The 26420-nt window shown below is 33.2% G+C and overlaps 1 pseudogene; it reads left to right on the top strand.

The window, feature by feature from the left end:
* The first annotated feature begins 24160 nt into the window (after positions 1-24160).
* On the top strand, positions 24161-25945 carry LOC107920009 (ethylene-responsive transcription factor ERF056-like; annotated as a pseudogene).
* Positions 25946-26420: the final 475 nt, after the last annotated feature.

The following is a 26420-nucleotide window of genomic DNA, read 5'->3' as shown; positions in this document are numbered from 1 at the left end:
TAAATAGTGAATAAATTATGTAAACGAACCTTGATGAATCTATTTTCATATGAAAGTAACGAAACGATCATATGAGCCGTATTTTATGAGATGCTTAAGTTTTCGTGAAACAGGGCCAGAGTGATTTCTGGATCCCCTGTGCCGACTTTGGAAATTCACTATAAATTAACCAGAGATAATTATAAGTCATTACCTATATGTACAGATTCATCTTCGAGTCTAGTTTCTTTAGAAATAAATGGCATAAGTATTGAAGCCCTGTACAAGGAGATATCTAATTCGTAATGCATGAAGGTCAGAGTAGTCGAACCCTGAAACATGGGAGACTTTAACTAATAAACTGTACTAATTGGCTCGACCAAAAATTCTAGAAAAAAATTGTAGATGGATATATGAGTGTAGTTTCAGGTAAAATTTACGAAACTGGTTTTTGAGTTTTGGAACTCAAGATATGATTTTTAAGGTGACAGTGACGCAGTTAGCCAGCTTGTCTGGAAATTTTTAAAATGGACTGTGAAAATAAATGAATTAAGTCTGTTAGCACCTCGTGTTCGACTCCGACAACGGTCTCGGGTACGGGGTGTTACAGTTTGAATCACATTGAGCTCTTTTTGCTAACATTTCATTATTAACTTTCTAAGCTTCGTAAATCTGCTGTAAAAGCAATGGTCTCGCTTTTAACTCAGCTACAATTGAGCTGTCATCAGATAGAGCCAACTGAGTATTCATTGCATGTAGAGCAAACAAAGATTTTCAGCTTAATGCATCAGCAATAACATTTGCTTTTCCCGGATGATAATCAATCACTAGCTCGTAATTTTTTAGCAATTCTAGCCATCTCCACTGTCTCAAATTCAAATGTTTCTGATTCATAAGATGATTCAAACTCTTGTGATTTGAATAAAGATGGCATTTCTCACCGAACAGATAATGGCGCCAAATATTTAATGCAAACACAATGGCTGCTAACTCTAAATCATGCGTCCGATAATTCTTTTCATGCGGCTTCAACTATCTTGAGGCATAAGCTATTACTTTGCCTTCCTGCATCAAAATGCAACCCAGACCATTCAACGATGCATCACTATAGATCACGAATTCTTTACCTGATTCTGGCTGTACTAATACTAGAGCTTTAGCTAAAAGAGCTTTCAGCTGATCAAAACTTTTCTGATATTTATCTTACCACTAAAACTTTACATCTTTCTAAAGCAATCTCATCAACGGAGTTGCAATCATCGAAAATCCTTTTACAAACCGTCGGTAATAGCCAGCTAGTCCCAGAAAACTGCAGACTTCAGATACATTTCTCGGAGGCTTCCAATCCATTATTGCAAAAATCTTGCTTGGATCAACTCGGATGCCCGATGCTGACACAATATGCAGTAGAAAATCAACCTCATACGACCAGAATTCACATTTACTGAACTTTGTATATAACTGTTTATTTCGCAGAGTCTGCAATACAGTTCTCAATGCTCAGCATGCTCAGTTTCATCTCGTGAATATATCAAATGTCATCAATGAATACAACGACAAATCAATCTAAGTACGATCTGAAAATCTGGTTCATTAAGTCCATAAAGATAGCAGGCGCATTTGTTAATTCGAAAGGCATAACTAAAAATTCATAGTGACCATACCTTATTCTGAAAGCAGTCTTCAGCACATCAAAGTCTTTGACTTGCAACTGATAATAGCCCGATCTAAAATCTATCTTTGAAAACACTGTAGCCTTTTTCAATTGATCAAACAAGTCATCAATCCGCGGTAAAGGGTATTTATTCTTGATTGTCACTTTATTCAACTATCGGTAGTCTATACACATTCTCATTGTGCCATCTTTCTTTTTCACAAATAATACGGGAGCACCCCAAGGTGAGAAACTCGGTCTTGCTAACCCTCTGTCTTTCAACTCTTGCAACTGAGCTTTCAATTCTTTTAACTCTGTTGGTGCCATTCTGTATGGAGCTATCGATATCGGCGTAGTTCTTGGCATTAATTCAATGCCAAACTCAACCTCTCGGACTGGTGGTAATCTTGGTAACTTTTCAGGAAACACATCTGGGTATTCATACACAACTGGCACTGATTCAATTTTCTTTCCAGTGACTTTCAGATCAAACACATAAGCAAAATAAACTTCACAACCCTTTCTCACATATTTCTGAGCTAACATCGATGAAATCACTGCTGGCAAACCATTCAGATCATCTGACTCAATTTGGATAATCTCATTATTCTGACATCTCAGATCAATCATATTTCGTTTGCAATTCACAAAAGCATCATGCAGCGTTAACCAATCCATACCCAGAATTATATCAAATTCATCAAATGGAAACAACATCAGAGCAGCCAGAAAACAAATATTCCAAATCATTAATGGAAAATTCTTGCACATTTTATCAACCAACACGCACTTGCCTAAGGGGTTCGATACTATAATTACAAATTTAGTAGACTCTACAGGCAAAGTCTTACTGGATTCTAAATTCATACATATATACGAATGAGTTGATCTTGGATCTATCAATGCAATAAATTTAGTATCATAGAGAGTAAAAGTACTGGTAATAATATTTGGAGATGACACTTCTTCGCGAGCGCGAATAGCATAGGCTCATGCAGGTGTTCTAGCATCAGATCTCGCAGTAGTGCCTCTTATCACACCTCTTGTAACATCCCAAAATAGGGCCTAAATGGAACAGTGGTTGTGAAACCACGAATTCAAGATAGAAAAGTTTATTCCGATTAATTTTTATAATTTACCGAGTGATTAGATGCATGTTTTAAAGTATCGATGGAAAAATTTTATAGACAGCATGCTTAATTTACCTACTAGGGCTTAATTGTAAAAGTTGATAAATATGAGTTTTAGATGCTAAAGGATTAAATTGAATAGTATAATTGAAATAGAGGTCCTTAAATGGTAATTAGACCATTAGGTTTTCATAGACAAAAATAGACATACATAGATAAAATAACTAATGTTTTCATGAAGGGTATTTTAGTCATTTGGTAATTAAAAGATTAAAAAGGGAAAAAGATGGAAAAATGTGCCCATCTTCTTCATTAGGCCTAAATTTCAAGGGTTCTTCATAGCTAGGGCGTTTTCAAGTTTCCAAGCTTCATAGTAAGTGATTCCAAGCCCCGTTTTTAATGTTCTTTACGTTTTTGAAGTCCCTGTAACTTGATTTAGCTTATTCTAGCAATAATTTAACTAGGGTTCATATTTGGAAAAATACCCATAGGTGAAATGTGTTTATTTTGATATTTTATGGTAGAATATGAAGCTTGAAATTATGTTAAACGACTTGAGCTAAGCAATTTTAAGCGAAAACGAGTAAAACGACATAATCGATAAAAATATCTAATGGTCATAAGTACATGTTAGAGTGGGAATTTGATGTTTCCGTAGGTAAATAAATGATCAGCATGTCATAAAACATTAGAATTAGGGATAAAGTTTCATTTCCGAGCCTTGGGGAAAAAGTGTAAATATGCAAAAATTTAGGGGCAAAATCATAATTTTGCCAAAGTTAGAGTTAAGGACTATTTTGATAAATGTGAACATTAAATAAGTTAAATTTTCTATTATAGATCAAGAAGAATGAAATTCAGGGTTAGACCGAGGAAAGAAAAAGGTTGAGGACTAAATTAAAATATTTGATCGTATTTTCTATCGAGGTAAGTTTGCGGTAAATAAATGCAATGTTTTATTATTTATAATTAATGATGTTATTTTTCAGCATCTATATATTTTTTTTGTAAATTTATTCTTTGATGATTCAAGAAAGAATTGATGGAGAAATGATACTTAAAAGTCTCGGTTGAACCTTAGGAATGTGTAGGATACAAATGTCATGACATTAGGGTTTAAGGATACCAAGTAAGACCATGCCAAGACATGGCATTGGTAAGTTTTACGAGGCAAAGAAATCATGTAAGACCATGTCAAGACATGGCATTCATAAACTACGATAACACAAAGATCCCATGTAAGACCATGCCAAGCCATGGCAATGGTGAGTTCATAAGGCAAGGATACCACGTAAGACCATGTCAAGACATGGCAATGGTGAGTTCATAAGGCAAGGATACCACGTGTATCCTTAGTATTCCAAGTGGTTCAACGAAAAATTTAAAGAGTGTACCAAAGGGAAGGTAAGATAAGTCCATGTTCGAAAGGTTCAGGTTATCTTGATAATTCATTTAGAATGTTGTTATTTATTTACATGCAAACTTACTAAGCTTTATGCTTACTCCCTTTCTTTTCTCTCTTTTTTATAGTATAGCAAAGCCAACTCGAAAAATAGTAAGGACGTCAGAGATAGCCTCACACTATCAACAAGTTATCTCGGTATTTTGTGACTAGAAATACTTTAAGTTATGGCATGTATAGGGACTTGGCTATTTTGTTTGTATGTCCTTATGATATGATTAAAGAATGACAAGTGAATACTTGGTAATGATTAGCTTATGATATAGCTAAATAAGAACATGTTTTGGTATTATGTATGCCTAAATGAGGTTTGATGCAAATAAATTATGAAGGAGTAAGAGTTGGCCATGGAATAGTTAGGAAATAGCATCAGTGATGTGGTTTTGAAAAATCACTAAAAATTATAGAAATGGAATTAAATGGTGAATGATACATAGAATTAAACCTTATTGAGTTTATTTTTATAGGAAAGAAACATAGCAAGCAAAGAAAGTCTATATTCTGAGATATTAAATTTTTGTAAGACTGGTTCAAAGTGACTTCGTGATCCCCCATTCCAACTTTGGAAAATCACTAGAAATTGTACAAAAAGAATTGTAAGTCATAGTTTATATGTATAGATTACGTAGTGAGTCTATTTTTATTAGAAACAAATGGAAACATTATCTGAGTTCTGTGTAATGAGATAATTGGTTTTTAGTTAAGAGAGGTCAGGTCCGCTAAACTGCGAAATAGGGGAACCTTTAATGAATATACTATACTAATTTGAACCAAAAATTTTGGAAAAATTATGGTAAGAAGATATATGAGTCTTGTTTCAGGGAAAATTTACGGATTTAAATTTCAAGTTTTGTAACTTGAGTTATAATTAATTTAGTGACTGTTACGCAGATGAACAATTTTATTATGAATAGTGAAATAAATTATTTTGATTTGTGTAAGTAATTGGAAAATTTTTAATGTTCCCAGTTTGGTCTTGAACCATTCCAATTGCACGTTTTAGGGCCTCGAGGGCCCTTTTTGGGGATTTATTGGATGAACATTAGAAAATTAAATTTTTTTTAAAAGGAAAACTTTTTTATGCCCCGAAGAGGTAAGATAAGTCTGGAAACGCCTCGTGCTTGACTCCGGTGACGGTTTCGGGTAAGGGGTGTTACACCTCTACCACTACCCACATTTCCCGTGTTTCTGGGTGGTCTACCTCTAGCTGCAGTGCTACTTGGCCTTGTATTCTATATTATATCTTGCTCAGCCAACTCAGAACAATCACGGATAAAATAATCCAAGGATCCACATTTAAAACAAGCCCTATCATTTAATCTACAATCACCGAGAGACCATTTGCCAAAATGTTTACATTCAGGTCGGTTAGGTCTCGCATTCCCAACACTAGCTATCGAAGTAGCTGGAGCTTTGAAGCTCGACTGTTGTCTCACTCGATCTTTGTTTGAATGCCCCACAGATGCATTGTAATGATTAAACGAGTCTCGAAATTTCTTCGATGTAGACTAATAAGATTTACTGGTTGATCTCTTTCTCGAATCTCTTGCTTCAAAATCAGCTTTTCTCTTTTCTTTGTTGAGATCCTCAGCTTTACAAGCCCTTTCAACTAAAACAACAAATTCTTTGATTTCTAGAATCCCAACCAAAAGTTTTATATCTTCATTCAGACCATCAACAAATCTTTTACACATGATCTCTTTAGTGGAGACATATTCTTGTGTACACTTACTTAAACGTATGAACTCTCTTTCATACTCAGTGACAGTAATTTGTCCTTGTTTCAATTCTAGAAACTCTTTATGTTTCTGATCGAGAAATCTTTGCCTTATTTACTTCTTTCAAAACTCGGAATAGAAAAACTCCCAGGTAACTCGTTCTCTAGGAACCACCGATGTCAACGTTTTCCACCAATGATATGAATTAACTTTAAGCATAGATACTACACATTTGATACATTCATCTGAAGTACAGGACAATTCATCAAATACTCTGATTGTGTTCTCGAGCCAGAACTCAGCCCTCTCAGCATTATCATCAAATGTAGCTCAAAAATCTTCAGCTCCGTGTTTACGTATCTTATCCACTGACGGCTTACTCAATCGAATCAGATCCATCACTTGTGGCACAATTGGAACTTGTTGAGGAACAGGGGATGAAGGTTGTTGAGCAACCGAATTCATTCGAACGAACTCTGTGAACCACTTACTCATCATTTGGAAGAAGGCTTGCTTAGCCTATCCCCCTTGGCTACTTGAAATCAGCCTAGAATCAACCGACACTGCCTTTTGAGCGGGAGCGGGCACATTACTTTCCACATCATTAGCTATTGCTCATTCAGGATCCATTTGCTATATAAAAACACATTTTAACTGTCAAAAATCATCACACTATCGTAGTTTATATATATGACATGTATAACTAGAATCTCACACGCTACATTACTCCTAGAATCGACTAAACCATAGCTCTGATACCAATTAAATGTAACACCCCTAACCCGTATTCATTGCCAAAATAGGATTACAAGCATTACCGGTCAGTACACATCATTCACATACATAACGTATTCATTTATGCATTCATATATAAAACTCATTCAAATCATTCACATTGTCCCTTTTAAGGCTCTAGAAGACCTTAAAGCAGGTTTAAAAGAGGTTCAGGACTAAACCAATAACATTTACAAACTCTAGGAAACATAGAAAATTTTCAAACATTTAAGGGTCATACGCCCGTGTCACAAACCGTGTGAAAACAAGGTATACATACTAACTTGCACCACACGACTGAGGACACGCCCATGTGCCATGGCCATGGGAAAATTAGGGAGGTTACTGACTTGTCCACACGGCCGACTACATGCCCATGTGCCAGCCCGTGTTCCATATACGGCCAATAGACACGCTTCTGTGTCTAGGCTGTGTCAAAACTGTAGGGTATATTGCCTTAACTAGAAAGGGTACCCTATGGGACACACGGCCATGGAACATAACCGTGTGTCACACATGGCTAAGAAATACGCTCGTGTCTCTACCCATGTGGACAAAAATAGGCCATTTGCAAAGCCAATTTGCAACCCTTTTCTCAAGCACACAAAGTAACCAAATTTGGTACCATTTCATCACATATATGGGCAGCCAAAACATGCAATTTATACACAAATCATGCCAATTATCCACAACCATTTCAACTACTCAATTTCATATTCAAAACATACCAAATCATTGTACTAAAATCATCAAACTCACATAACTTCTAAATGCATTTATATTACCTTTCCATCAACTAGATCATGCTTCTTAAATATATCAATTCATCATCCTTAAATCATACCAAAATATACCATTTCTCAAGAAATAATACCCCAACATATAACTATCCAAAAGAGCATCCATACAACCATTCCAAACTAGCCAACACTTAGGACATTATAAACATCACATATATCATTTATCAAACATATAATTCAAGCCAACTTAAATGGCCATAATCCAACATTTAGAAGCCAAATCTCATGGCTAAAATCACAACTCAAAACATACCAAGATGACACTAGCTTATACATGCCATATACCATATATACAAGGCTTCAAAAGTACCAACGAGATGATCGATAGTGTGATGATGTTTCCCGAAAATTCCTGAGTTTGAGCTAGCTTTGATAATCTATAAAACATGGAAAGAACATATAAAGTATGCTTTAAAAGCTTAGTAAGCTATATACAAATAAGCGGTCATATAAATCTTTACATGTCAATTTAAATATGTTAAACTTAATTAATCACGCACAAGTTCACAAACCTTTCACATTGAACACATATTCTATATCATAATCAAATTCATCATTTACTTCACTTCTCAATACTTGTATGAATCTCGCACGTACATGAGTCACTTAGCTCATTCACATATTCTTTCTCAACTTGACTTTACCTGTTGAACCGTTCAGAATCATTAAGGATACTCAGAAATCATATAAGCTCGTACAATGCCATATCCCAGTTATGGTCTTATATGTTATCACATATGAATGCCACTGTCCCAGACAAGATCTCTCACGAAATCGATTAACGATGCCAATGTCCCAGACATGTTCTTACACGTAATCTCAATACAATCCCAACGTCCCAGACATGGTCTTACATGTAATCGTATCTCTATAACCTAATGTCATGACATCTATATTCTGTACTATTCCTAAGGTTCGTATGAGACTTTCAGATATCGTAACTCTGTCAACTCTTGCTCGTAATTGTTCATTCAACATTCATTGCAATTCAATCATAATAAAAATATATATAATTCAATGTAAAGACATTTATTTGCATATGAACTTACCTCATATTTGGGATAAACGGATTGAATCGACTATTCGTCAACTTTCGATTTTCCCCAATCCAAATTTGTTTTCTTTCGTTCTTGATCTCTTTTATTCATCAACACATTCAATTTAGTCAAGAAACGCATATTTGGGAATTTTTACACTTTAGCCCCTAAAGTTACACATTTATTCAATTTAGTCATTATTTCATAAATACACAAAATTACACAGTTTCTTTCAAAAACATGGTAGCCAAATTCCTATAGGCTCCCTAACAGCCCATATTTTCATTTATTTCACAATTTAACCCTTGAATTTACACTTTTCACAATTAAATCCCTAATGTGCATTTTTACTCAAAATCACTTTACAAAACATGTATGTCTAACACCAAGCCTTCATAATTCATCACCAAACATCATAAATTCAAGGATTCATCAATGGTATTTTTCAAAGTCACTAACAAGTTCAAAAATTAGGGCAGAGGCTAGCTAGTACTCAAAGCAACGATCGCAAAAATATAGAAATCATCAAAAATTGAACAAAGAATATACCTTAATCAAGATATCAAGTTGCCAAAATTCAAAGCCTTAGTTTATTTTCTTCTTCTTTGTTATTCAGCTATGAATGATGATAGTATGTCTTATTTTTAGCTTTATTTTAATTAATATTAACATTAATAATCATTTTACAATTTTAACCTTAATGTAACCATTATAAAATCATCAAATATATGCCCATTTATGACCATTCCCACTATCAATGGTCTAATATAAACATAAGGACCTCTCATTTAATGCCTCATAGCAAATAGACACTTTTAACATATAGAATGTAACTTTTGCATTATATAAGATTTAGTCCTTTAGTCAAATTAACTACTTAAATGATAAAATAATCACACAAAACTTTCAGACATACATAATCACATGCTGTAAACATAAAAATAATATTAAAATAATTTTACAACCTCAAATTTTTGGTTTCAAAACCACTATTCTGATTTAGCTAAAATCGGGCTGTTACAGAGTTGTCCGAAGGAGTACACACAACTCTCACCTGGAATGCAAAGTTCTTCTATTTGATATTAACTTACACTGATTTTATAAGAGAATTATGTAGGGAGAAAAAGAATACGTGCTATGAATTTCATTTATGAATGCACACATTCGTTTCATATTATATGGTGCAAATAATTTTTATCACGCATTTAGAAGTCATATAATTTCATTGAGATTTTGTGCTGCATAACGTAGTCAACAAACATTTGAAAATGTACTTTTACCTTCAGAAGATAGGAAACTTGTTAGAGAAAGCTCGCCTAGCTAAGGGCCTTTCCTGTAAACATGGTAGGAAAGCATGCCAAGCTAGACGTGCTTTCTAAAAGCGTGGCCAACTAGGCAAGTTTTCCTGCGTTGCTTTCTTGCCATGTCCGCAGGAAATCTGCCCCAGCTGGGTGAGCTTTCTGTAACAAATTTCCTATTCCCCGGGAGAAAAGCCCTACACTTCGAATAGTTCAGATGCTTTAAACACATTTAGAATATATTCCAGTACGCTCACAAGGTTTTTCTTTACAGATAGACCCTTCCTTGCGGTTATAAAAGGGCTCACACACACTAAGCTTCATCATTTCTTAGTCATATAATTTCTCCTCAATCCTCTCCATTCTCCACTATAAACCATTTCTTGGTCTTAAAAATTTCAGTCGCTAAAAATATTTGGTTTACATTTGAGGTATTCTTGAGTCGTCGGTGATGGGATATCGCTCTAAGCATCATGCATTTCATATATCATGCCGAGGTGAGATCATTGCCTCCAAAGCCTATCCTAGGAAAGTCAATTATTGGGTGATTTTACTTTCTACAATCAATGGTGGAAGTCGACGTAGAGGTCTCAATCGACAGTCGTTATGTGGTAATGGATCAGGGTATAATGGGGAAGCCAATTGATGGTTGTTACTTGGCCACGAGCTCAATATTTTTGAATACCCGAAAATGATGTCCTATAAATACCATACAGAATTTTGATGGCACATTCATAGGGAAAAACTATAGGGCTTCCCGCTATAATCGGTGTAATTTTTTTCTCAATTTTAAGGCAACTGGTACCTTTAACCTTCCTTTTTATTCAAAGGTCGACACCATCATAGACGCAAGAGGACTCTTAAGCAAGGAACGACTATTGCAGTGCAGTAAAAGTGATGCTTCTTTTAGGGCGATGACTATTGTCGTTATTACACAACCCATTAATAACTACAACTGTTGCCGCGCCAACCTTAGTTTGACTTCTATTGTGTCGGCACATCTACTTTCCACCTAAGATCCCTCTTGTGTCCACCTCGGTGTCAGACTTTGTACAAAAATGAAAGGTTAAACATACCGATTGCTTGGAAATAGAGAAAAAAATTACGTTGGTTACATTGAAAGTTCCCAGAGTTTTTCTGATTGATTATGACATTAATCTTATGTATGATATAAGGGCATTATTTGCGGGTATCCAAAAAGCTTAAACTCCTGACCCGTAACTACCATCACCTAGCCCCTCGGTTATACTCTAACCTATGACCACATCACGGCTAGCGACTGGGATCTCTACCTAGACTTCGACCCCTAATCATATCAAGCATTATTACCCTAAAATTGGATTTCCCCACGATGTGTTTCAAAGATAATGGTCTTATCCCACCATGACATAAGAAATGTATGTGTGCTAAGGCATGTTATCACATCCCGGACCCCTCAAAACTATCTAAGAACTTTCGTCATTTTAGTCGAATACCCTAAAGACTTTCAAAATACCCTAAACCCTAACTTTAAAAAATAAAAACCTAACCTTAAAAAAAGCCCTAACCTTGGAGAGAGAAAGGGAAAGCACGTCTATTTCCTAATTAAATTTAAAAATGGCCTAAAGGTCTTATTATTAATTAAACGTCTATTTCCCTACAGCTATCTTCATTGTGTTAATTCGTTGGCTTCTAATGTCACTGTCTTTTGATCCCTGAATCATACCAAATTTTTTCTATAGCTTCCTCTCAACCTCTTCTTTTAATATTTCTAATTTTTCCACAAAACTCTCTCACAAATTATAGATCTAAAAAAAGTCACAACTTTAACATTTTTTTTCTCCAAAATTTGCTACCTCAAATGCTTTGGTTTCTTAATTTGGTGTTAATCTTTGCTTCATCTCGTTCTTTTCCTATCAGATTATGATTTTTATAGTGTATTTTTTATTGTTGTTGATTTCTTTTATATTTTTGTTTGGTGTCTTTCGTGTTTTTTGTTATTAGTATTTTTGGAACAAATAATTTGGGGTATTCAAGGGTTAATTGTAATAGCCATTTAAAGGGGGTCTAATAGCTATTATATGACTTTTTGTAATAGAGCCTGAATTAACAATTTCATGGAATGGTGATTCGTGAACCAAATGACTATGTGATTGTAGTGCGTTAAATTTAAATTAAAGTTTAAATTATTTCATTCAACCAAACGTGTTAAATTCTTCTATAAGTACTTTGTATGTGTATTTTAAATGCTTTTAAAGTTTAAATTATTTTGTTTTTCTTTCCCTACTTATAGTATATCTTAATTTTTTATTCAATATATTGAATTAAAATTAATTTTTTAAATTAAAAATTCTGTTAATTAATATTGTTTAAGGTTTAAGGTTACAAAGTATCAATTTCAAACATCTACTCACTAGGTGGTAGCCATTAACGTTGTTTTGACATTTACTCATCTAGATCCTCTTCGAGATTTTCCTCCACTTTCAAGACTAGATCATTGTCAGGATCCTCTATTTCTAAATCCGAATCCTTTTTGGAATCTTCCTCTACGTTCCAATTTGGATCTTCTTCTGGGTCTCTCCATAGAACATGGATGGAACTCACCAATTTTCTAGGAAACTTTTCAACATTTAAATTGTCCAACCATGGTACATCCATGATCCTTTACTTGTTATTACATTTTCAAAAGCCAATGCTTAATGTAACATACCTTTTTGTGCCATAAGAGATTATTGTTAATGTAAAACTTGTAACCATATTCTCATATGTTTGTAGTGACACTATCTTGCATAATTCATATAAGAGTTCTTGTTGTTTACAACTCACGAACATCCTGCTCAAGGTTAGATATTGTGCTTCATCCTTTTGAATTAGTTTATGGCCCTTCCAGATCACATATTGTATCTTGTAATTCACTATTATAATGTGTTAGATGATATCATCATTACATCCTATTCCGTATTCTTGAACCTCCTTCATAAACTTATCATCATTGTGTTGGAGTAGTGATGAGCTCAAGTAATTGTATCCATTCTACTATCCTTATGTGGCTATAAAAAAATAAATTCTTTTAGATGCTCTAATTTGTATACTTCTTAACTCCATCCAATTTCTAGCTTATATATCAAGTCACATCAGAATCATTACCAAATCGATAAATATTTGGTCACAAGTTGACAAAATTTGATCTTAGAATCACATCACCCTTATTTTCTTGTGTGCCATGTACATCTAGGCTTAGTCTATTGATTCAATTTCGTCCTAGGATTAACAAAATCCAAGTTTTGATACCACTAAATATGACATCCCTTATTTAATCTAGCTGCTATCATGAATAAATGATCTCACATCGACAATACATTTGACTTAATAAAATAATTTATTTTATAAAAATGACATTTTCTTGACTTAATAAAAATCCCATAAATCAATTTTCAACTTTTGATAGACTTTAAAAACATTTTTATAGCATATGAAATCATTTTTAGATGCTAGTTTAAGCAAATGCGTAAACGAACTCCTGTTACCTAAATGGCTTAAAAATACAAACTTTTTAGGTGTTGTAGGCCTTTTCTCAAGACATTAGGTCTATTTCTTGAGGCATGCCCATGAAACTGTTAGGATTTTGTGCCTTTAGTGTAGTGGTTTCGTAATTCTATTTGTAACTTTTGAACGGATTTAATAAATAAAATTTCATAATTAATTTATTATATCTTTGTATGATTATCCTCAATGGTTTTTGCATGAACAATATAATGAATAAGTAAATATTCGCTCATTGATTACCTAAGGGTTTAACCAGTACTAAGTTGTACGATATGAAAGGGTTATGATATGAGAAGACAACTTATATTAGTAGGTAATATAAATTGTCAATAAATAAGGATGTAACACCCCTCACTCATCTCAACAATTGGTACAGATGGGAGATGTGATCGCCTCTAAACGTGTTATCATTTAGAGTACAAATACCATAAAAAAATATTAGTGGTCGACCTGACATCAAATGTAATAGTTATTTTAGGTTATTTCTGTACGCAATGAGCTTATTTTATAAATCTTTTAAACTTAATTATTATATTTTCAGTATTAGTAGGTTAGGAACTAAAAGTTAATAAAACAATCATTTTTCTCATTTTCTGCTATATTGATGACCCGTAAGGTCAATTTGGGTATTGTGAGTGACTAATGGCAAATTAAGTGTGCAGGGTGCCAATTTAAGTCCAAGAATACAAGGGATGATGAGCGGGCCGCGAGATAACGGAGCTCGATAAGCCAACAAAGCTGCCAAGGCTCGAAACACACTCGAGATTATGACGAAGAGCATTCTCTTGTCACGACGACATGATAATGGTAGGCCAAAATGAAGTTGATTTCCTTATTTGGACCTTAGAATTTATTAGAATATTGTATTTATTGGTATCTAAGTGTATCTCAGGTTGAGTGGTCACCAAGTAGGTCGTTGCCTATATAAGCAACCTTAGGGTCATCGAAATTAGATGTAGGTTTAGACAGACAATTTTACTATTCATTGTTCTTTTCTTTTCATGTTCATGTAGTCGGAACTTTTCTATTTTGATATGAAGACAATTGCGAGCGGATATTGCTCTGGATTTGCGCTTCAATATATATTAATGAACATTCTCTTATCGCTTATTTTCTATTCATTTATTTATCTTCTGTTAATTTGGTTAATTGATCGTTGTATAAATATTCAAATAGATTATTATGCTTCACTTATATTTTACATGATTCGGTTAATAAACTAATTTATTTGTTAAGTGATTAAATATCCAAAATTGATTGTTTATTCAAGAGTACTTAGTATATTAGGGAGTGATGCCCCTAGTAGATATCGAGACAGGTGAGACCAGAAGGGTATCCTATCGTGTATAACTTGTGTCGAGCGAAGAGACCGAAAGGATATTCTTATGTCTAGGAAGAGATTGGAAGGGTGACTTAGGTGGTAATCCTCAATGAAGATGATCTGGTAGGGTAATCTTAGCTAAAAGGATAACTAAATCAATTTAGGATAATTAATTATTTAATTAGATAATTAGGGATTTAATCAATCATAAGCTAGAGGCTCGCATTGTTGGCACTAGGAATAGAAAAATCCTTTAGGTTAATTTAGGTTTAATAATTTAATTAGTTTACTTATTCTATTAATTTGGATTTACACTATTAATTTGTAACCCGATTAGATTAATAATTATTTCTGTAATTAATTTAATAATAATTTCTTCAATCTGTAATCCCTTGGGTACGATCCTCGAAATACTTACCGATGTTTCGTTGTAACACAATACTTGTAACACCCCGAACCCGAGACCGACACCGGAGTCGAACACGAGGTGTTAACAGACTTTAAGCCCCTTATAAAAAAATTTCCCAGACACTGCCAATCTGCATACTAGCCGCTTTAAAAATCATATCTTGAGTTTCACAACTCAGAATCCAGTTCCGTAAATTTTCCCTGAAACTAGACTCATATGCCCATCTACATTTTTTTCTAGAATTTTTGGTCTGGCAAATTAGTACAGTTTATTAGTCAAAGTCTCCCATGTTACAGGGATCGACTACCCTGACCTTTGCGTATTACGACTTGGATATCTCCCTGTACAGGGCTTCAATACTGATGCCGTTTGTTTCTATAGAAACTAGACTCAGAGAGGAATCTATCCATATATGGTATGACTCCTAATTATCTCTGGTTAATTTATAATGAATTTCCAAAGTCGGAACAGGAAATCCAGAAACCGTTCTGGCCCTGTCTCACGAGAACCTGAATATCTCTTAACATGCTGTCCGTATGATTGTTTCGTTACTTTCCTATGAAAGTACATTCATCAAGGTTTGTTTACATAATTTATTCACTATTTAATTCCATTCCTACTATTTTTAGTGATTTTCCAAATCTACATCACTGCTGCTGTCAGCATCTGCCTTTAAGGTAGACTTTACCTATTTCATGGTTTCCATGATTCAACTAGCCCTTTTTGCATAAATAGCACAATTTATGAAAGTGATTAACCATCCCCATGGCCAATCCTTGTCAAGCATATCCACACCAAATGATTATAACAATATACTCAAACACATATAAGCCATTTTCGCATGGCTATCCAAAATTTATACAAGTCCAAAGGGTCCACGACCCACAACAAACGGGTAGTCCTATACATGCCATTTCGAAGTTCAACCAAAATTGTAGCAAAAGGGGGCTTTGATAGTGTGGGCGACTTTGACCTCAAGATCCCGAGTCCGATAGCTGGAGAACCAAATCTATAAAACAGAGGAGCAATGAAACGGAGTAAGCAATTTATGCTTAGTAAGTTTTGAGCAAGGAATTCCATCACAACAAAAGTATAGCATTCATATAGCTAAACGGATAATTTCATATGCACAAATTTACGATATCGTACTTGCTTCACATTATCAACCCTTATGTACATACACAAAAGATCAACTCAGCCAAAGGCCGGTAGCTCGTTTATCAACTGAGCGAATACTTATTTGTAAGGGCTCAACTAAATTCAAGCACATACGAAACATACCTCAATGTTGGGATGTTTCGAGAGTATTAACTGGAATTTTACAGCAAGTTCATTCATTCCCAAATCACGTACCTTCAGAATTTAACCGGATATAGCTCCTCGTTCAAATGCCTTCGGGACATAGCCCGGTTATAGTAATTCGCACAAATGCCTTCGGGACTTAACCCGGATTTAGTAACTCGCACAAATGCCTTCGGGCTTAGCCCGAAATTAGTATCTTGCACGAATGCCTTCGGATCTTAGTCCGGATATTGTCACTTAGCACAAGCCTTCGGGACTTAGCCCGGACATCATCCAAATAACCATGCACATTTAACAATAGATCATGGCCCATTCGTATTTCATTTTCGTTAGCAAAACTCAAACACAAGACATTTATCATTCTTGCAAATTCGGCTCAATAGCCACACAAAGAGCATGATTTTAATTTGCTTAAAACATGATCTAATCACATCATAATTTAAGCTCTTTTACTCAAGAACTTACCTCGGGTGTTGTCGAACGATTCCGATAGCTATTCGACCACTTTTTCCTTCCCTTTATCGGATTTAGTTCCCCTTTGCTCTTGAGCTTAATTAAACAAATAAATTGATTTAATCATTTGAGCATCGAAAAGAGGAACACAAGGCACTTAGCCCATATTTATACATTAGACATTATCATGAATCAAACTCAACATTTTAGCTAATTTTTTCCCCCTTGGCCGAATATGCATGTCTATTTTGGGGCCGATTTCAACACTTAATACATTCTACAAGTATGGTCACTTGTATTGACTAAACACCCTTTTGTTTCAAGTTCAAAACTTGGCTAATACACACATATACACACTAGTAAAGCATCCTCTCCCTTTCCATCAATTTAACACATGCATTGCTCATTAACATGCAAAAGTTATATTCGGCCTTAGCACACAACTTGCTAGCCGATTCTTCTCCATTTAGCAACCAATGCACATATGTGCTCACTCAAAAATGCTAAAAAGGAGGTTCAAGAATCATCAAGCCACCATCACATGCATCATTAACAAGCTTCATATTTAGCATGCAATGGCATTAACACAAACTCCACCTAGGCCGAATCTTAACTCATCCTCATGCCTCATCACCACAACATCAAACATCAACCAAGAATGATGCATCCATGGCCGAGTGTCATTTCCATCACATAGCAAGATTTAGACCATGGGCTAGGTAGAACTCAAGCTAACAACTAAAACATGCATGCATCTCATGGAACATCATCAAACATACCTTAGCCTAGCTACATGCATGGCTGAACCTCTTCAACCTTTCTTCTTCCTTCCTCCTTAAAATTTTTGGCCAAGGATGAACCAAAGGATGAGCATTTTTTTCTTTGTTTTTTTCTTTCTAGTTTCGGCTAAATGAAGATGAGAAAGGATGAACAAAAATTTTCTCCTTTCTTTTCTTTAGCTCACGGCAATGGGGGGGAAAACAACTACACACATTTTTTTTTGTATTCATCATACTCCTTTTCATTATTTTATGCCCATGCCCCTTATTTTATTTTTTTCCTACATACCTCACTAGGCCAACATGTTCCCAACATGTTTCCACCCATAGCATAGCCAACCACTAGCTCAAATTTTGGGTAATTTGACATGCAAACCCATCATTTTCACAACATGCATTAATAGACCATTTTAAATTAGCCTATCATATTTTCACCATGTCTCATATCAATCCCTATTTAATAATTTCTCATGCAATTGGCAAAATTGGAGAATGAAACTTCCACATACTCATGTACACACATAATAAGCATAGAATATGGAAATCAATTATTTTTATGACTCGGTTTTGTGGTCCCGAAACCACTTCCCGACTAGGGTCAATTTTGGGCTGTCACAATACTATATTACAATTTGACTCGTACGCTTGCAGACACCGCTAATTTAATTTTATATATTTTGGTGTGCTATTTATACTATAAATGATAACACGTTTATAGACGGTCAAGTTATTGGTACCGTTGTAAGGGATTGGGACGGTAAAATTTTTAATAGATTATTTACTATAAAATAATATTAATCGAAAGACGCATGAGCTACATAGTGTTCTAACTTTTATTTAATTAATTTTATTTTATTTTAGTGTAAAAAAATATTTTGAATTTTTGTAGTTAAGCAAATAGTTTTATTTTAATATTTTTTATTTACCTTGTAAATTATCAAATTTAGTTATGAATATTGATTTTTATAGGTCGGTGTATGAGCTATCCAAATCAAGTTGGTTGTATGGAGATTCGACAAACCAATGGAGTCGAGATTGCAAAGACGAGTAGCCTGAGTGTTCAAATGAACTTCCACCGAAGTCGAGCAAGTATACATACAAGAGGGATGGAGATTCAATGAACCTATGGGATGAAGACGAAGTATACGAGGAGGGATTATACGAACAATGAGAGATTATAGAAATGGATGGAGGACTCTCTATATTGCCATAGTCGAGATATGGTTTTACACATTATACCCCATCTTTAATATCCCGGCGAACTCACTATGTTGCCATAGTCTAGCTATTGTCTTACACATTATACCCCATTACAGCCCATCCATTTCGCCTCACTTCTAGCCTTGATGCTTGAACACCATAGTGTCCTCTTCGCAAGGCTCGGAGTTTTGCAAATCACAGTTTGCACCTAGCAATCCCGGATTGTGGTAAATGGAAACTCTATCTCCCGAACAATCCACCTAATCCCCCACATTGTCAAATCCGAACTTCATCTAATTCGTCAATAATTTTTCTCTCTGTACTCCACCGTTATAAACATGCAATATATATGCATTTCATAAACATATTGTCTTGGAGTACACTACTTTTTAGGCATAGAATCATAACCATTTCATACATATTGGAATACATTTGTGGATATTCATATACCTACATAATCTTATACATGCAAAGCATTCTTTATCAGTAGAGATCATACATCATCACAGGGCTCTCTCTGAACTCAACACAAATTCATGTCAACCATACAACAACCCAAGAATGGAGTATAAAAACTCATTTAATACTTCTTTGCTTCCTCAGCTTAGCTTTTTTGAACACTAGAGCTTCCATTCTCCTAGTAGCTAAGCACTACAACCAAGTCATAAGTTAAACTCAACATTCCAACTGAAAAAAATTGTTTCCAGAAACATTCAAAACCCCTTCAAAGGTTCTGAAAATTATTAACTCTATTTTCTCAAATTTATGAACACCGAAAGACTTAGAAGCTTACCAGTCCCTTTGCTTATCTATATTCCTGACTCAATCTTCAAGAATATTGCTCCATGCAAAGCTCTATTATATTCTCATTTTTCATAGTAACTGAATAAGATGACTAAGAGAACAAAACAGGGTTGAGAAGAATTCACCCCGAAAATTCATTTCCCTACTATTTATAACCCTTCACGCCCGATTATCAACCCTATAAAAATGATCCATTGGTAATCATTTTGTCTCCCACTAAGGAACCAGTTGGTTTTAATCCAATTGAACTAGAATTTGGAACCAGAATTGGAAACTCAATTATATCCAAGTCAGCCATTAAATTTTCCTGATTTTTCAATAGAAGTTGTTAATTTACGATTTCTTTCAATTTAACCCCAATTATTCCTAAATTTTGAAGTTAAGGACAACTGGGTGTGACATGTATTATGTGTGTTCTATTACCTCCATAAAATGTGTATTTATACTTACTATTATTTAAGTCCTTAATTGAGTTGTTATCACGAGTCAAATGAGTACCAACTCGATTAAGGAATTATGAAAATATCCTTTTCTAATTAAAATATGTTATATTAATCAAGGGTACTTTAGTCTTTTTATTTTAAAGAACTATAAAAAAGATATGCAAATGATGTGATTTAAACTCATGCCGATTATATTAGAAAAACATCAAAGTTACCACTCTACCAAAGCTTTATTATAATATTTTTATACATTTTAATTTTATTATATACGCTTTAGATTGAATTGATATCGCATGTCAACTTAATACAGACTAAAGAATGATAAAAAACACCATCATAAAAAATTGTAGTGCATTTAGTAGTTTTAATATGATGTATTTTCGTGTGAAATTTCATTTTACACACAATTTAATTTTTTTTTATTTTAATAACATATATATTTCATGTGTTATTATTAATTTTTTTAAATATATGATTCGTTATTTATTTTATGTCATTTTAAAACTAACAACTATGTTTTAATTACGTAGTTTTCACAAACATACACGTATGATAGAAATTTCTAATATATATATGTATATAATGTTGTTAATTGAGTTGGTGTCACAAATTAACTCAACACTAACTCAAGATTGATGACATCATGATAAACAATTATAGTAGATTTAGTATTCTTAATATGATATATTCACATGTTTAAACTTTATTTTACTAGTAATTTAATCTATTTTTTCATTTTAATATTGTGTATATTTCATTTGTTATATCAATTAGTTTTGAGTCATATATTTTATTATTTATTGTTTGTATTTTAAATATGCAGTTTCCATAATCATATGTGTGTGATAAATTTTTAATATATATTAATATTGTTGTTGATTGAGTTGGTGTCACAAATTAACTCGACACCAACTTAGGATTGATGACAATGCCATGATAAACAATTGTATTCATTTAATATTCTTAATTGGATGTATTTATATGTTTTAATTTTATTTTACTCACAATTTAACCTAATATTTACTTTATTATCGTATATATTTCACGTCCTATTATTTTTAATTAGTTTTAAACCGTACATTTCATTTTTTATTTTATGTTATTTTTAAATACATATTTATATTTTAAATATGTGATTTCCACACTCGTAGATGTGTGATAGAATTTCTAATTTAATTTAAATATTTTTTTAAAATTGGATTAACTATTTATTTATTTTTTGAAAGATTATAATTACCTTATTGATACCCTTGCAATTGCCTTCTTCGAACTAAAGATGACCAAATCAAGTTTTTTTTCATTTATATAATCAATAGTTATAAATTTCATTTTTATGATAGACTTCTAATTGTCGAACAAATAGTTCTATTCATATATATTGTTGCAATTTTTTGAAGAATGAACCATACAAAACTACAAGAGAGAAGGTTTAAAGTTTAAAGTTGAGAGAGAGGGAAATCGAATATAAGAGTAATTTTGTGATATCTAATGCTTTTTTACTTATAATTTAATTATTTGATAATTAGTTTGATATAAAATTGTGATGAAATTTAAAAGAAAAACAACACCGCTACTTCTAGAATATACATATTTTTAAAAAATAATGTTATCATATTTGAGGTTTGATTTTCTTATATTATAGGTGATTGACTTGTATAATTTTTATACTATTAATGGAAATTTAAATTTAAATTTAAGTGTAATAGATTATTAATAACAATTAATATGAAAGTAAAAATAATATTTGATATAAAATTAATAAATTTAAAAATTTTATAAGTTAAATTAAATTAATGTCGAATATATTTAAAATATAATAAAAGAATTATAAAAATAAATATATAAAATTAATACACACGTGACAAATTTATAATTAATTTGTGAAGTTAAAAAAATATTTTACTTGTATACTAAAAATTCATCCATAAAACTATACGTTATATTTTTAAGAAGATATTTTTCTAAAGCTGCCTTTGGAGTATTTTTCTTGACATATAATTTATTTTAGATGTTACAATATATAATATAACACTTTATCTAGATTTTTTTTTCATTTTATAATCCTATTTTAAAGAAAGAAAAAAAATTGAAGGAAAGGCAGATAATAGAACCGTAGTAATCATTACTGTCTTAATGGACGCATGATTTTTTTAATCTAATCAAAACTTGTATGTATCGATGTTGGTGTTACAAAAATGAATGATTGAAAATATTTAATATTTTATCGGTATTATGAAAATTAATGATTGAAAATATAATTTCTTTTTAATTTTCCGGGATTAACCGGTTAAAGTTGAGCTAACGTGAAGCTCACGAACCAATTTGTAGGAAATTTTTCCTTCAAAATGGGGGGCAAAATTCTCATGGCATCGAATAATGGCATGTTCAAAGTGATACATGCTTAGGATAAATTGAAATATTATATTTTAGTTATTTAAGTTAATATGTTATAACATTTTAGTTATTGAGCTGTTAATTGTTGTTAATAATATAATGGTAATAAATTAACGTGGTATCTTAAATTATTATTTCAAACAAAAATTTTAGGTTAATTTATATAATTAGTCCCCATATTTTTTCGTTTTGAGCAATTTAATTTTTTTATGTTCTTTTAACTTGTTTTTTTTCTTTATTTTTCATTTTATTCTGTTTCTCCTTTTGTTTTTCTCCCTTCTTCATTTCTTTTAACATTGTTTTCTATTTTTTCTATTTGTTAAAACTTTTTTTATGTTTATGAAAAAAGAAAATGTGAAAGCTAAAACTAAAATAAAACTTATTTTGTATATTCTTACCCCACAATTACAAACCATCATTGTCTATTATCGCTTTAACGAACTAATTTGGATCTCTCAATGACCTAATCCACAAGGTCGTCTCACTCAAAGACCTTGCCAGTTGTGATTTATGGTAGTTCACCCTCAACAGAGTTTCTCGAGCCTGTTCCCTTAACCTTCCAACCAACTCCCACGGCCACCTTATCTATGTTACTTGCAACATTCTCACCCTCTCGAAACGATGTTGTTTCACGAATTCTTTAAATGAGCTCTATACTCTCAATGCCTAAAATAATCACCATACGAAACTTACCTTCAACTTTACCCAAACCAGTTTGGTTCCATGCTCCCCTTCTCTCTTCGGTTCATCTATGCTTGGCTCCCAATCAAGTTTTCTTGGGAATATCCAAGAAGGTTTAGATCTATTTTATTGTTTGCTTGATTTTATTTATAAAAAAAGAAGAGAAAAGGAGATGAATAATCTACATGATTCTGTAAAAATTTGGAAACAAAAAAAAATTTTGAATATAAAGAACTCAACTTATGTTTAGATTTGATTAATGCTATGATTTTTTATATTTGACTAGTTAGATCCAATTTTAGTTTCAAAATTAGGTTATATGTAAATTGAGATTTGATTAAGAATTATTGATATTCGGTTTCGAGTTAAATTCAAATTAGGAATCATGTGAAAGAAACAAGGACTTGGTTTATTTGGTGGGCAAAGATTATGTTTCTGCAGCGAAGAATATGATAAGAGAGAAAAATAAATGGGAAGAAGAAAAGAAAAAGAAAAAAAGAAAAAGAAAAAAATTAAATTGTTCAAAAAATTAAAAGTATAGAGATTGGTTTTAACAAATGGAAAATATAGAAAAACTATGCTAAAAGAAATGGAAAAGGGAGAAAAACAGAGAGAGGAGAAGAGAATGGAAAAGAAATAAAAAAAAAGAAAGTTTAAAGACATAAAAGAAATTGCTCAAAACAAAAAAATATAGGGACCAATTGTATAATTTAACCTAAAATTTTGGTTGAAATGATAATTTAACGTGCCAGGTTAGCTTACCATTACACCTTTACGGATAATTAATGCTTAATGACTAAAATGTTACAACACGATAAAGCAAGTGAATAAATCGTAACATTTCAAATATAAGTGACTAAAATGTAACCTGACACGAATAAAAGTGACTATTTTGATAGTTTAACCATAAACTAATATTAATCCATAAATTAAGTGATTAATGAAAATTAATTAAAAATTGTTAAAAATCTATACGATATGTAAGGGAAGCACATTGGGTAGAGTAAAGCAGAGAATTTTTTATAAGAAGAGATAAGGTGATCCTGGAAATGCAAGAGAGTAAACACGAAAGTGAGGACACCCAAAATAGAAATTGAGAGTTTTCAGATTTTCCAGCAGTGTTTGATGTGTATAATTCCCCTTCATTTTCTGCAATTCACCGCTTCTCTGAATCCCTTTCTGTCATCGCTTGTCTTTCAAGCTGAAATTGTTTGTGTTAAAAACAAAGCTTAAACAAGGCTACCAGGTTGGTTTTTAAAAGCAAGGTGATTCAGAATTGAGATCCAGGTTTCAGTTTTTTTATTTTATTTCATCAAGTAAATAGTTTTTAAGCTTTATTTTCATCAGCTAAGAGGGTTTGTTTTTGGTCCCTCTAAGGTTGGTTTTTATCAGAAACTATTTCCTATTCTTTTAGTTTTGATTAAGAAACAGGTTTGCTTTTAACTAGTTTTTGGATATGTATAATAGCAGCGGCAACTCAGTTTTCTCAGATTCCTCTAGGGAAGAGTTAATGAAAGCACTTGAGCCTTTTATGAAAAGTTCTTCATCTACCTTTCCTTTATCTTCTTCTTCTTCTTCTCCTTCATCTTGCTCATATTCTCAACTGACACCTTCTCAGCCTTACATGGATCCTGAATTTTGCTCCCCATCATCGAGCAACCACTTGTTTCCTAACCATGGGTTCTTCAACTATAACAATCTGATGGGTTTTAACCAACTCACCCCTTCTCAAACCTTCAAATTCAAGCTCAAATCTATCAACAGCAGCAGCTTGATTCTATGATTGCAGCAACATCCCTTCAATATCTAAACCAGGGGCTCAACTTTCTTTCCACGAAGGCTGTCTCCTCAACTGCTCCAAAGCCTGCAAAACTCTACAGGGGAGTGCGACAGAGGAATTGGGGCAAATGGGTTGCTGAAATCAGACTTCCCAAGAACAGAACCCGACTTTGGCTTGGCACTTTCGATACAGCTGAAGAAGCAGCTTTAGCTTATGACAAGGCTGCTTACATGCTTAGAGGAGACTTTGCCAGGCTCAGCTTCCCCCACCTCAAGCATCAAGGAGCTCATGTTTCCGGGGAATTTGGTGGATTCAAGCCTCTCTATTCCTTTGTTGATGCAAAGCTCCAGGCCGTTTGTCAGAGCTTGCAGAAGCAAGAGAACTCAGCAAAGACCTCTTATGTTTTTAATTCAAAACCTAAGGTGGAGTTTGATTACTCTGTGAAGAGTTAGGAGTTTGATCAGTCTCCAAGGTTCTATGACCCTAAAGTGGAGAATCCATTGGTATCATCATCAACAACTCCGGATTTATCCGATGAATCATTGGCTGGATCTTCCTCGCCAGAATCTGATATCACTTTCTTGGATTTCTTTAATTCAAAGTGGGATGATAATGAGACCTTCAGTTTGGAAAAGTACTCTTCAGTGGAAATTGATTGGGAAGCCATCAGGAAACTGTCTTGAGACTTAAATTGCAGCTACTATCATGTAATTTTCTTTGTATTTTCATAGGTCCAAGCATCTTTTCTGTTGTCATTTAGGGTTTCCTAGTGTATCTCTGCAATGAAATATTTTACATTTGTAGAGCTGCTAGAGAGTTTTAATTAGGTGTCGCGAGTTTAGGATGTGTTATGTGAATGTGTAAGAGAGAGGTATCTACTTACGGTATTGGTCTTGCTGGTACCTTTTTTCCTAGCAATGGCCATCGGAGACCACCAAGTTTATGTTTGGTTGCATTATTATAGGCCCAGTGTAAGTTAAGAAATCTATTATCAGTTCAATATGTACGTAGCTTTTTTAAACGGTTCCTTTTTCCCTGTATCTTTATGTAAATCTAAATGGTTGCATGTGTTGCTGTTTGATTCTCCTCCTTCACATGTTTAGACTCTGCTTGGTATTCAATCTCCAATTTAGGTAAATGCCTTTCTAATTTGATCAGCAGTCAAAAGGTAAAAGCTTCACAATAATATATCTCTAAACTTGAACCTTTGTGGCGGTAAAACTATAAAATCAAAATCCACAATGCTTGTGTTAGTCACATTTAAAATCCTAACAATATTTTTATTCTTTTGAAACGCTTTTGTGAAACAAAACTACCGAACTTTCAAATTATAGCCAACAATATTTTGCAAATTGGGGGTGGATGTTAATTCATTTTATCTCCTCTAAATTTGGATAAAAAATTGAGAGTAATCTGCCACTAAATCAATGGCTAGGCAAACAGAAAATTTGGATAGGTAAACAGAAAATTCTGCTAA

The sequence above is a fragment of the Gossypium hirsutum genome, chromosome A12 (assembly GCF_007990345.1).
Source record: "Gossypium hirsutum isolate 1008001.06 chromosome A12, Gossypium_hirsutum_v2.1, whole genome shotgun sequence".
Lineage (NCBI taxonomy): Eukaryota > Viridiplantae > Streptophyta > Magnoliopsida > Malvales > Malvaceae > Gossypium > Gossypium hirsutum.
Note: the sequence above shows the minus strand (reverse complement) of the source record. Positions and strands in the feature narration are given on the sequence as shown.